The sequence below is a fragment of the Tursiops truncatus genome, chromosome 10 (assembly GCF_011762595.2).
Source record: "Tursiops truncatus isolate mTurTru1 chromosome 10, mTurTru1.mat.Y, whole genome shotgun sequence".
In the NCBI taxonomy this organism is placed as follows: Eukaryota; Metazoa; Chordata; class Mammalia; order Artiodactyla; family Delphinidae; genus Tursiops; species Tursiops truncatus.
In genome coordinates, this window is record NC_047043.1 from 56658901 (window position 1) to 56671939 (window position 13039).

At 45.5% G+C, this 13039-nt stretch overlaps 1 long non-coding RNA gene across 1 annotated transcript in view; it reads right to left on the reverse strand.

Moving 5' to 3' along the window:
- Window positions 1–5111, reverse strand: part of LOC141279648 (uncharacterized) — a 69393-nt gene extending 64282 nt beyond the window's left edge. Inside the window, exon 1 of the long non-coding RNA XR_012334230.1 lies at window positions 5020–5111. This is a non-coding gene — a long non-coding RNA (uncharacterized lncRNA). The remainder of the gene's footprint in view (window positions 1–5019) is intronic.
- Between the last annotated feature and the right edge of the window lie 7928 nt (window positions 5112–13039).

Genomic DNA, 13039 nt, shown 5'->3' on the forward strand with positions numbered 1-13039 from the left:
TGAGGGTGTTTTCCCCTCACCAGAGCTTACTGGGATTGTGCAAACGGTTAGAACTACTCCCCCACATCATCCTGACATCTTTTCTGCCTCTAAAGGGCCAGCTGTGTTTTAATGGTGAGTGGAGGGGCAGGGAGGTGAAAGGGCGGGGGGTGGGGATCAAACACTCAGCAGTGCACTGGGTCCCTGCCAACAAGAAGTGAGCACGAGTTCTTACCTAACAGCAGTGAGGGTCATTTGCTGCAGGCTGGCCAGGTGCCAGCTGCACCTGTGCTCCCTGGATCCAGCAGTGACCCCATGCTCATTTCACAGATGGAGATACTGAGGACCAGTTAGTGACTCGTCTAAGCAAGGGGCTGAGCCAGGATTTTAACCCAGGTCTGAAGAGCTTCCAAGCGCCTGCGTTTCTCACGTTACCACGCGACCTCTGAATCTCGGCCCATTAGGGAGACCAACGTGCTCTTATTCTACGGCAGCCAAAGCAGGCACTGGCACAGCCCCGTTGGTCTTGCCACACTGTCCTGGCTGTGCTGACATTCTAATTGGGTGGAAGGTGAGATTTTTCCATTTTCTCAGTATCCCAATTCATCTCGTCCACTGTGATTCTCGGATTTGCTCACTTCCCACCCTGCGTCCCTCTTGCTTAACTGTTCCCGGGGTGAAATTCCTGTCTTAGCCAAAAGGGCACTGTTCCTACCGAAGCCAGAAGTCGGGACCTCCTCCCTGCAGCCTCCCTCAGCTCCTTTGCAGCCGACATCTCAGAATCCACCTGCCTCTGATATGCGGAGACAGGGCCCTGGCCTGTCACTGAACCTCACTGGGACCCCACAAGCCATCTGACTTGACACTGATTTTTTTACAGCTTTGCAAATAGTTGCCTTAGTTCCCGTTCTCTGAATGCATTAGAAAGTTAGAGAAAAAGAAGTCTTTTAAAAATTCCCCAGCTATCTTAATTAACATGCAGAATGCTTTTCTGGCAGTGCACAGGCTGTGTTAAAACGGGAAGCTTCTTCACACAACATATATTTAATCTGTGGCATTCGCGTCCACATGAAATTCAATCAGACATTTTAAGGGAGTTAACGAGGGCTCTCATCGAACTGTGAATAAACGCAGGTGTGATAAGCACACTCCAGCTCCTGGGATGTTTGATCAAGTGATAAAGGTGTGGAGTAGAGTGGGGTTGAAGGACAAACCTTAATTCTAATTCTGTACATTGTCAAAGGGGGTAAGAGAATTTATTGGACAACGCTGGCGCAATCTAATGACCCATTGCCTCTGAAAAATCAATTGCACTTGCTCATTTGTTCTGTTGCTGAGAACTCTAATTCGGGCCTGTTATGTGTCAGGCACGGGGGAGGCAGTGACTGGTGAATGATGTGGTTCCTGTCTCCGCCTGCCTGGAATTCACATTGTAAGAGGGCGAGACAGACAGTACGTACGTAAGCAAGTGCAAGCAGTAATTTCCAGTTGGGTTAAATAGCAGAGCAGATGAGATGGTGTTCAGGTAATGCATCTGCGAGGCATATTTGAGGTAAGGCCTAAAGCATGAGGAAGGGCCCTTCATGCAAAGAGGGAACAGCTCATGCCAAGAAGGACCAGCATTTGGTTGGAGAGGTAAGCCTTTCAGCTTCTCCTGTCTTCTTTCCAAGTAAAGGTTACATCTGCTACAGATCAGCGGGGAAAGGATGGATGATTTGGTTGCTGGTGTGAGGTCAGTAGCTCACCCACAGGGAGAAAGATAAAGCTGCATCCCACATCACACACAAAAGGAAAGACCTGACAGGTCCAAGGCTTCACTCGGTGTGAAAGCTTACAGAAATAAGGAGTTATTAGGAAAGAAAGGAGCAGAATATCTTTGTGTTGCTGGAATGAGGAGGACAGATCTCCTAACATAATCTAAAAAGCACAACCTTCAGATGAAAATTGGATGCATTTGACTACATCAAAAGTAAGGATTTTGTTCAAAAAAAAAAAAGAAACTTTAGACAGAGCTAACAGCTGGGTGAAGACTTGGAGAAGATTTTGCTTTGTCTAAAATGAAGGGATTAATCAGGGAAATGCAAATCAGAACCACAATGAGATATTCCCTTACACCTGTTACAATGGATATTCTCAAAAAGACACTAACAAGTGTTGGTGAGGGTGTGGAGAAAACGGGATCCTTGTGCACCGTTGGTAGGAATGTAAGTTGGTGCAGCCAGTGTGGAAAACAGTATGGAGGTTCCTAAAATAAATTAAAGCAGAACTACCATATAATCCAGCAATTCCACTTCTGGGTATTTATCCAAAGAAAATGAAAACGCTAATTCAAAAACATATATGCACCCCTATGCTCACTGCAGTATTATTTGCAATAGCCCAGACATGGAAGCAACCTAAGTGTCCCTCGATAGATGAATGGATAAAGAAGATGTAGTATATATATACAACGGAATATTACTCGACCATAAAAAAGAATGAAATCTTGCCATTTGCAAAACTCAGATAGCCCTAGAAGGTATTATGCTAAGCAAATACGTCAGACAGAAAAAGACAAATACTGCATGTTTTATATGCGGAATCTTGAAAACAAAACAAGTGAACAAACGAAACAAAACAGAAGCGGACTCACAGATACAGAGAACAAACTGCTGGTTGCCAGAGGGGATGGATGTGGGAGTTGGGTGAAACAGGTGAAGGAGATGAAGAAGTACAAACATCCAAAATGGCTTAAAGACTTAAATATAAGACATGACACCATAAAACTCCTAGAAGAGAACAGAGGCGAAACATTTTCGGACATAAATGATACCAGTGTTTTCTTAGGTCAGTCTCCCAAGGCAATAGACATAAAAGCAAAAATAAACAAATGGGACCTAGTCAAACTTATAAGGTTTTGCACAGCAAAGGAGACCATAAACAAAATGAAAACACAACCTATGGACTGGGAGAAAATATTTGCAAATGATGTGACTGTCAAGGGATTAGTCTCCAAAATTTACAAACAGCTCGTGTGGCTTAATATCATCAAAGCAAACAACCCAATCAAAAAATGGGCAGAAGACCTAAATAGACATTTCTCCAAAGAAAACACACAGATGGCAAATAGGAACATGAAAAGATGCTCAACACTGCTAATTATTAGAGAAATGCCAATCAAAACTACAATGAGGTACCAATTCACACCAGTCAGAATGGCCATCATCAAAAAGTCTACAAATAACAAATGCTGGAGAGGGTGTGGAGAAAAGGGAACCCTCCTACACTGTTAGTGGGAATGTAAATTGGTACAACCATTATAGAGAACAGCATGGAGGTTCCTTAAAAAACTAAAAATAGAACTACCATATGATCCTGCAATCCCACTGCTGGGCATATACCCTGAGAAAACCATAATTTGAAAAGATACATGCACCCCAATGTTCATTGCAGCACTATTTACAATAGCCAGGACATGGAAGCAACCGAAATGTCCATCAACAGATGAATGGATAAAGAAGATATGGTATATATACACTATGGAGTACTATTCAGCCATAAAAAAGAATGAAATAATGCCATTTGCAGCAACATGGATGGACCTAGAGATTATCATACCAAGTGAAGTTAAGTCAGAGAAAGACAAATATCATATGATATCACTTATATGTGGAATCTAAAATATGACACAAATGAACTTATTTATGAAACAGAAAGAGACTCACAGACATAGAAAACAAACTCATGGTTACCAAAGGGGAAAGGGAGTGTGGAAGGGATAAATTAGGAGTTTGGGATTAATGGATACAAACTACTATATATAAAATAGATAAACAACAAGGTCCTGCTGTAGAGCACAGGGAACTATAGTCAATATCCTGTAATAAGCCATAATGGAAAAGAATATGAAAAAGAATATGTATAACCGAAATCACTTTGCTGTACAGAAACTAACACAAAGTTGTAAAGACCATTATACTTAAATAAAAAATAAAGAGGTACGAACGTCCAGTTATAAAATAAATAAGATATGGGGATGTAACATAGTTACATGAATATAGTTGATAATATCGTAATAACTTTGTATGGTGACGGATGGTTACTAGACTTATTGTGGCAATCAATTCATAGTGTATATAAATGTCAAACCACTATTCTGTACACATAAAACTAATAATGTTGTAGGTCAAGTATACTTCAATTTTAAAAAGTAAAATAAAATGAAGGGATTCATATTTATGTAGAATAAGAGTTGGCAAATTACAACCCACAGGGCCAAGTCCAGCAGGTTGCCTGTTTTTGTAAATAAGGTGTTACTGGAACACAGCTATGCCTGTCCAGTTATGAATTGTCTGTAGCTGCTCTGTGCTATATCAGCAGAGTTGAGAAGTTGTGACAGACCGTGCAGCCTACAAAGCCTGACATATTTAATATCTAGCCCTTTACAGAAAAAGTCTGTTGACCCTGATCTAGAATATGGAGGGAATGGGCAAAACATACACCAGGAAAATTTGCGAAGTCTATAAATAGGTAATTCATTGGAGAAGAAATGAACTGGCTGACTATCGATGATAAAATGAGCATTCTGTCTGGAATTCAAAACAGTGCAGATTAAAGCAATAATGAGATTAGAAAGGGAGGTAACACCAGGTGCTGGTGAAGATGTCAAAAAGTAAGAACCCTTGAGCCATCTGGTTAGAACGTAAAGTCGTGTGACCTTTCACAGAGCATCTGACTGCGTTTGGTTGAGCAACATAAAGTTGCTGATACTGAACCTGAGGAGTTCCTAGGAAAGCCTCCTGAGCCCTGTGCCCACCCCAGCCAACTGGACAACAATATCGTGTGTGAACATTATTGGCTGTCCACCCTGCATGAAGCTCCCCCGAGCCCACTTCTAGGAGCACCCTGATGTGCTCTTCGTGTATTCTCCCTAGGGAGGCAGACCCCATCCCCAGCTCCAGGGTTGGGCTAGATGGGTTCAGAAATGGGCACATGGCCAAATTCAGGCCACTGAGATTCAAAGCAACGTTTGTCAGCAGATTTGGGGGAAGTTTTCCTTACTCTGCTGAAGAGGTTTCCGGAATCAGTTCTGTATTACTCTCTTCCCTCGAATGTGAGCTGTAGATGGGCTGCCTGGAGCATTCTGGGCATTACCTCTTCTTAAACAGAAGATGATGCCAATATCTGGAAGAGGGTGAAGCAAAAAGAACCCCAGGAATCAGAGTTGGGACTCAGACTAAGTTAACCCTAAAGCCCACCCATCCCCTGGGCTTCTAGATGTGTGATCCCGAAATTATTTAAGCTGGTTTGTGTTAGGTTTTCTTACTTGTAGCTCAAGACATCCTAACTAATAGAAATGATTTGGGAGCTGTAGGGATTTGAGAGGCAAGGGAGTGGTTAGAGCTTCTTGGGGATGCTAATGAATAACTGGTGACTAGGGGACCCTAGAGAGCTCCAGGATGGGGTTGGTGGCCAGAAGGACCAGCCGTGATTAGAGGGGAGCTTTCAGCCCCACCCCCTAACCTCCAGGAAGGAGAAAAGAGCTGGAGATTAAGTTCAATCACCAGGGAATTCCACGCTTTCACTGCGAGGGACCGGATTCGATCCCTGATTGGAAAACTAAGATCCTGCAAGGTGCGCGACGCAGCCAAAAAAAAAAAAGTTCAATCCCCAATGACCAATGATTGAATCCCTCGTGCCCATGTAATGAGACTTCCACAAAAACCCCTAAAGGATGTGGTGGAGAGCTTCCAGGGGGGCGAACACGGTGAGGTCCTGAGAGCGTGCTGGCCCAGAGAGGGTCTGGAGCCCCTGAACCTCCTTCTCCCCCATTCCTTGCCCTGCTCATCTTTTCCATTTGGCTATTCCTGAGTTGCAGCCTTTATAATAAACCAGTAAGAGTAAGTAGAGCACTCTCCTGTGCCTCATTCTAGCGAACTGTCAACCTGAGGGGGGTCATGGCATCCTCTACATTTGTAGTAGGCCAGGCAGAAGTGTGAGCGGCCTGGACACCCCATTTGAAGTGGGCGTCTGAAGTAAGGGCAGTCTTGTGGAACTGAACCCTTAAGCCTGGAGTCTGGCTCTGGGGAGTCAGCATCAGAATTGAATGAATTGTTGGACACCCAGCTGGTGTTGGAGAATTGTAGAATCGGTGTTGGAAAAAATACAGTGCATTTGGTTTCAGGAAAAAGGCCATCACACCACCTTCAAGCAAGGGGAAGGGTTGGTACACTCATCCATCAGTCATGGCTGTGGGCTGCCCTGAGGAGGAAGACCTAACTGTCCCCTCCCCAGGTGAGGTGTTTCCCATCAGCCGGGGACAATTCTGGAGGAGGGCAGCTGTGAATTCTTAGCTTCCGGTGCTCAAGCACCTGGGGGATGAATGCACTGGCCCAGAGAAAGTGTTCTGGATGGGACACTGAAACCGAGCAGGGTACTGTGGGGCTCCTGGGCATGGAAGTCTTTCTGTGTCCCCTGTTTCTTGTTTGTAGGGAACAGCCTCCAGCCTCCATGACCTTCCCTGAGTTCCAAAGGGCAGATTTGAACAGTTGCTAATCAGGGAAGGGCGGGGGATGCAGAGACAAAGACGGAGCAGCTAAGAAACAATAGTGCCGGCTTGGGGTAGGGTCTTGGTTCCACCTCGAGGGATACACATAACAATATCTTTGAGCTCTTTACAGAACTAAAACCCCCACAAATGGAAGATGTCAGCATTCTTCATTCCAGAGAAGACCACCTGATGCCAGATGAAAGGAACCAGAGAAGCTCGTAAAGAGGCTACCTGAAGCCAGATTAAAGGAGTACAGGCCCTGCACACACCCTGATCCTTATCAGCAACCCCACCCTCGAACCATTGTTATAAAACTCTTCACCAAATCCTCCTGGGTTGGGACACACCGTTTTTGAGGCAGAAGCCCTCTGTGCGCCCCTTTGCCTGGCAAAGCAACAAAGCCACTCTTTTCTACTTCACCCAAAACTCCGTCTTTGAGGTTTGATTTGGCACCAGCGCACAGAGGCCAAGTTTTCAGCATCTGCGCCAACAGCATCCACTATAGTCAGTATAGCCAATTATCCCTCTGAGAAGCTACTGAAGGAAGTGACAAGAGGAACCAGTGGCAAAGCCTGTGGCCAAAACAAGGAGAACACAGCAGTAGATCAGGAGACAGGACTGCTGGCCGTGGAGGGACAAGGATGCCATGGCAGCTGTCAGTGTGGCAGAATGTCAACGTGCATTGTCACATCTGGAGCTTGTCATCCAGGGATGCCGGAGTGGACACATGACAATCAGAACCAGATGCCACCCTTACCGCCATCAAGGCCTGGACACCGTCACCCCAGCACTCTCCCTGGGGGCAAGGGGGAAGAGAAAAAGCCCTGAATTGACTAAAATTTTTTCACCCCCTGGATGGGACTCCAGGGTAGAAACCGGAAATAATTAAAGAAAGTTACATTGGTTTGCCCACTGGCTGATCTGCAGTCACCACATGTGCTCCTAGCTAAAACATGAAAGAATGTCATTAACAGGACAACACTATTAGCTAGTTCATTAATCATGGTCATTTTCACACTTCCATTGTCAACTACAATCCTGGTCGTTTGAACTGAAGCCTCTCTACTTAATTACAGTGTTTATCAATTAGCAGTTCATCCCCCATCCTGGGCCTACCCTGGCTTTCAGTAAAAGATAAAGTGCTTGGATTTCACAACTGTTCTTTGTAGGGGGCCCCCTCCTTTTGGGCAAACAGCCATGTCTAGTGTTACCAGGGCAATCATGTGTTGCTGAGTGAACAGGACCATTTTCAATGATGTTGCTAATGGCTTGGCCTTGTCTATGAACCCAAGGTGATTTCGAGCATCGGGGATTTCCAGGTGCCTCACAGGGCAGCTGGGAGGCGGTTAACCTCAGTTTTCTTATCTGTACAATGGGCATAATAATAGAAACTTCCTCAAAAACTGAAATGACAAAATGCACGTAAAGTGGCTAGGAAAGGGCTTGGCATGGAGCTAGCACTCAATTAATGCTAGGTATTAATATATTGTATGTCAAATATTTTTTCTTTTAGAGATATAGTTGATGTACAATATTATATAAGTTACAGGCATACAACATAGTGATTCACAATTTTTAAAGGTTATACTCCATTTATAGTTATTATAAAATATTGGCTATATTGCCTGTGTTGTACAATATATTCTTGTAGCTTATTTATTTTATACATCATAGTTTGTACCTCTTAATCCCCTACACCCCCCTTCCCTCTCTCCATAGGTAACTACTAGTTTGTTCTCTATATCTGTGAGTCTGTTTCCTTTTTGTTATATTCACTCGTTTGCTGTATTTTTTAGATTCCACATATAATTGGTATCATACAGTATTTCTTTCTCTGTCTGACTTAGTTCACTTAGCATAATGCCCTCCCAAGTCCATATGTTAAATATTTTAAAAACTTTTATTGATGCGCCCTTACAGAAAAGCACACATATCATAAATGTATGACTTGATGAATTTCCCCAAACAGGAAACACCAGACAACTGAGGAAACATTGCCAGGGCCCCAGAAGCCCCTTCCTGCATCATCCCTTATGTTAGTACACCACCAGGATGGTAACACTGTCCTGACTTCTCATAACGTAGACTGGGTTTTGCCAGGTTTTGTATTTATATAAATAGACTCACATTGGGTGTGCTGTCTTCTTTCACTCCGCACCACGTGCCATTCATTCACGTTGTGTATAATTGTACTTCGTTCATTTTCATTGTATTATACTGTGCCACTGTGTCAATATACCACAATCTGGTTACACTTTCTTTGGTGTTATGGGCTTTGAGGTTGAAGGTGACTATGAATAAAGCTGCTACGGATATTCTTGCCAGAGTCTTGTTTTTTTGTTAACTTTTTGAGATCATTGCACATCCACCTGCAGTTGTAAGAAATTATACAGAGAGACCTGGTGTGCCTTTTACCCAGGTTCCCTTGGTGAGAACATCTTGCAAAACTACAGTACAATATCATAACCAAGATATTGGCATTGATATAATCCACTGTGCACCTGGTTCAGGCTTCTCCAGTTTTATTTGTACTCATTTGTAAGTTGAGTTCTACACACTTTTTGTAATTTTTATTTTATTTTATTTTTATAAATTTATTTATTTATTTTTGGCTGCATTGGGTCTTCATTGCTGTGCGCAGGCTTTCTCTAGTTGTGGCGAGCAGGGGCTTCTCTTGTTGCAGTGCATGGGCTCTAGGCGCAGGGGCTTCAGTAGTTGTGGCACACAGGCTCAGTAGTTGTGGCTCGCGGGCTCTAGAGCACAGGCTCAGTAGTTGTGGCGCACAGGCTTAGTTGCTCCACGGCATGTGGAATCTTCCCAGACGAGGGCTCGAACCCGTGTCCCCTGCATCGGCACGCGGATTCTTAACCACCATGCCACCAGGGAAGTCCCAACACTTTTTAAATTTTTGTCCACACCGTGTGACTTGCAGGATCTTAGTTCCCCAACCAGGGACTGAACCTGGGGCCACGGCAGTGAAAGCACTAAATCCTAACCACTGGACCACCAGGGAATTCTGGTGTTCTACACACTTTTTATCACTCATGTAGGTGTACTTGCCACCAGTCAAGACACTGAACATTTCTGTCACCAACAGCCCATGAGGAACACATGAGCAAACTTGACAGTGAATCACATGTTGACAGCAATTTTTTTTTTAATTGTTTTTTTTTTTTTTTTTTTTTGGTGGTAAGCGGGCCTCTCACTGTTGTGGCCTCTCCCATTGCGGAGCACAGGCTCCGGACGCGCAGGCTCAGCGGCCATGGCTCATGGGCCCAGCCGCTCCGCGGCATGTGGGATCTTCCCGGACCGGGGCACGAACCCGTGTCCCCCTGCAGACAGCAATTTTTTGAGAGACCCAGAGCCACCCACCCAGGCCACCCTGGATTCCTAATTCTCAGAAACTGTGGGAGATAATGTTTTGTGGTTTTAAGCTAAGTATTGAGGTAATTTGTTTTACAGAAATAGATAACGAATACAAACACCTACATCAGACCCTCGTTAAAAATGTAGATCTCTGAGCTTCATCGCGGTGCGCGGGCCTCTCGCTATCGCGGCCTCTCTTGTTGCGGAGCACAGGCTCCAGACGCGCAGGCTCAGTAGTTGTGGCTCACGGGCCTAGTTGCTCCGTGGCATGTGGGATCCTTCCAGACCAGGGCTTGAACCCGTGTCCCCTGCATTAGCAGGCAGATTCTAAACCACTGTGCCACCAGGGAAGCCCCCATAAGTGTTTTTGTTTTTGCTTTGTTTGATGTTTGGGTTAGGGATGACGTACATACAGCAGGGTAGCAGGCCCCCCCTGGTGCCCCGTCCATATCTCCTCACCATTTCAGAGCACACCTGGCGGGTGGTGGGAGACTGCAAGTCCCTGCACTGCTTTGTGGGAAACCTTCCTCTTGCCTAGAGCTCATTTTGCTGCCTCAGCAGCAAGCTTGAAGTGCTGGGGATTTGACACCCTCCCTGCCCCCCCAGCCAACGACTGACGGCAACTGGTGTATAAACATCCCGGCTCCCTTACCTCTCTGGTAGGATGGCTCTGAGTCCCACAAGTCTCCAGCAGAATTAAGTCACCCCCACGTAGAGTGGTAACTTGCTGGATAATACCCCGTTTATTGGCTGCCTCCCCTTACCCGGATCACACCCTATAAGCATTGTCTTCATGGCCCAAATAAACTACTCCCACCCATGTCTTTGTCTCAGGGTCCGCTCCAGGGAGAGAGAAACTAAGACAAGTACCTCACAGAGTGTCGCCACATTGTATGTGCTCAGTTAATGCTTTTGACTATATTTCAACAACTGCATGTCTGGTTGGTTAAAAGGACATGGGAGAAAATTTCCACACTAACGACAAACTGAGGTATTTGCAGTGTCGAAAATCCAAAGATATCTATCCAGACTCTCAAATATACAGTCGGTTACAAATCAACAACTATAACACCACCACCAATTTTAAGAGGACACAAAGTGGTAATCAAGCAATACACAGGAGGGGAGACCAAACAGCCAACAAGTATTTGAAGAGTAGTTCCAGGTCAGCAGTGATCAGAGGAATTCAAATTCAAACAAAAGGCCCTCTCACACCCAGCAGAGAGGCTAAGTTAGAAATGTGGGGAGGTGGGAACCCTGCACTGCTGGGAGGGGAAAGCCGCAATCACCTCTCTGGACAGCTTGCAGGCAGCATTTAGCAAAATGCAGAATCCATTGTCTGCAACACCCAGCAATCCCACTCCTGGGCATGTAAGTCCCAGGGAAATTCTCACATAGTACCAGGTGGTTTATCACGGTGTTTGATGTTGGGGATTTGGAGGCAGGCTGGTAAACTGTGACCTGGGGAAATGGATAAGTAACTAGGTCCCCACCCCTAATGGGACACGGACCCCAGAGCTCCCAGGGGAACAGAGCCAACTGGGAGCCTTCCCTCCGTGGGATGTTGTTTGATGCCGCACATTGCACCCCTGCCCAGCTCCTTCCCTGCCGGGTCCCACTTCCCTGGCCTCTCCTGGGTTTTCCTGGGAGCATTTCCCAGTGACACACTGCATGCAAAGGCTCTGCTTTTGAAGAACCAGATCTGGGACATCCCTTGGCTGTAAGTGCCAGAGCCTGAGTTCAAATTCAGGTTCAACTATTCACTGCATAAACTGCCTCAAACAGAGCACCACCCTAGCAGAAACAATGACAACAATATAACAGCAAACCCCCATACAGACGGAAGACCTAAACTACAACCCTTGCCAATGCCTAGAACTCTCGCCAATGCTGGCTGTGAGAGTCCCCATCCACAGGCCACCTGGAGCTTTAACACCGCTCCGGGAGTCCTGCAGACAGACAGATGCTGGTGTGTCCTCCTCTGACAACATGCCCGGCAAAATTATGGTAGAGAAAGTTGCTAGAGTTTTGGAAGCTAGGGAGGCTTTCCTTAGCCTAGTGATTATTTTTTTCTTTCAAACCTCTCTTGCAAAGAGGGTAAGTTAATTCATCAGCCTAAAGTTCTGTGCTAGATTCCGTTGCTCCCTCTCCTGCAGCCAAAGGAACGTGTGCATCGTTTTTAAAACTTAATTATTTACTTATTTTTAACATCTTTATGGGAGTAGAGTGTGCGTCTGTGATGTGTGTGAGTTAACATCTTCTACAGTTCCTCCCACTCACCAACAGAAGGAAAACGATACCCACGAGGGACTTGCTGTTCATACCTTCTTGCACCAAAGCGGTGCTGAAGCAAAGGCCAGAGCAGACACAGCTTTTTCCCTGTCTCACCATTTTGGGGCAATTATCCCAGAATAGGGAAAACAAAATAGCACCCTTGTTATTATAACCTTATGTGGAAAAGAAAGGAATGTGTCCGGTGACTGTCACCATGGACCTGAAAATCCACCGACCCAGTCTTCCTTAGAAATGCTGGATCCACGAATTTGAGGAACGGCGCTCACTTAACCCTGGCCCTGCCCTCCAACTCTCCCCCAGCCACACCCCTCCCCCACCGCACTCTCCACAAACAGCCAGAGAACTTTCGTGGAAAGGCTTTGAAGGTGGCTCCTGAGGAAGATGATGTAGGGATTATGTGAGGGAAGGGGACCTCAGAGATTGGCTGAAGTAAAGAGAAGAGCTTAGAACATTCTTTATTTTACTTGGGGGGAAATTCTACTGTGCAAAGCTAAAGCCATATTCTAGGTTCCTCTTTCCTCCGGCTGACTCAGAAGCAAGCACCTTTCAGAGGGACGGGGCCTCCTTCAAGAGCAGTTACCATCACAGATATGTTTCACTGGTGGAGGTTTGCATCAAGAACAAACTTTAACCAGACAGACCCCTGATCTGGCCTTGCTTACACACGTTGAGTACTTTGTTTGCTTCCCAAATACTTCTTGTTCTCATCCCTCCGTGAACATGATGGGACTGCACTCCTGGGCCCCTCTGGTTGTTTGAGGACACGTGAGCAATTCTAGCCAATAAGTTGCAAGGGAAAGTGACATTTAATTGCCAATGCAAGGTCCTCCAGAGCCCTCTTTTCCCCTGGTGTGATGACTAGCGATGTTC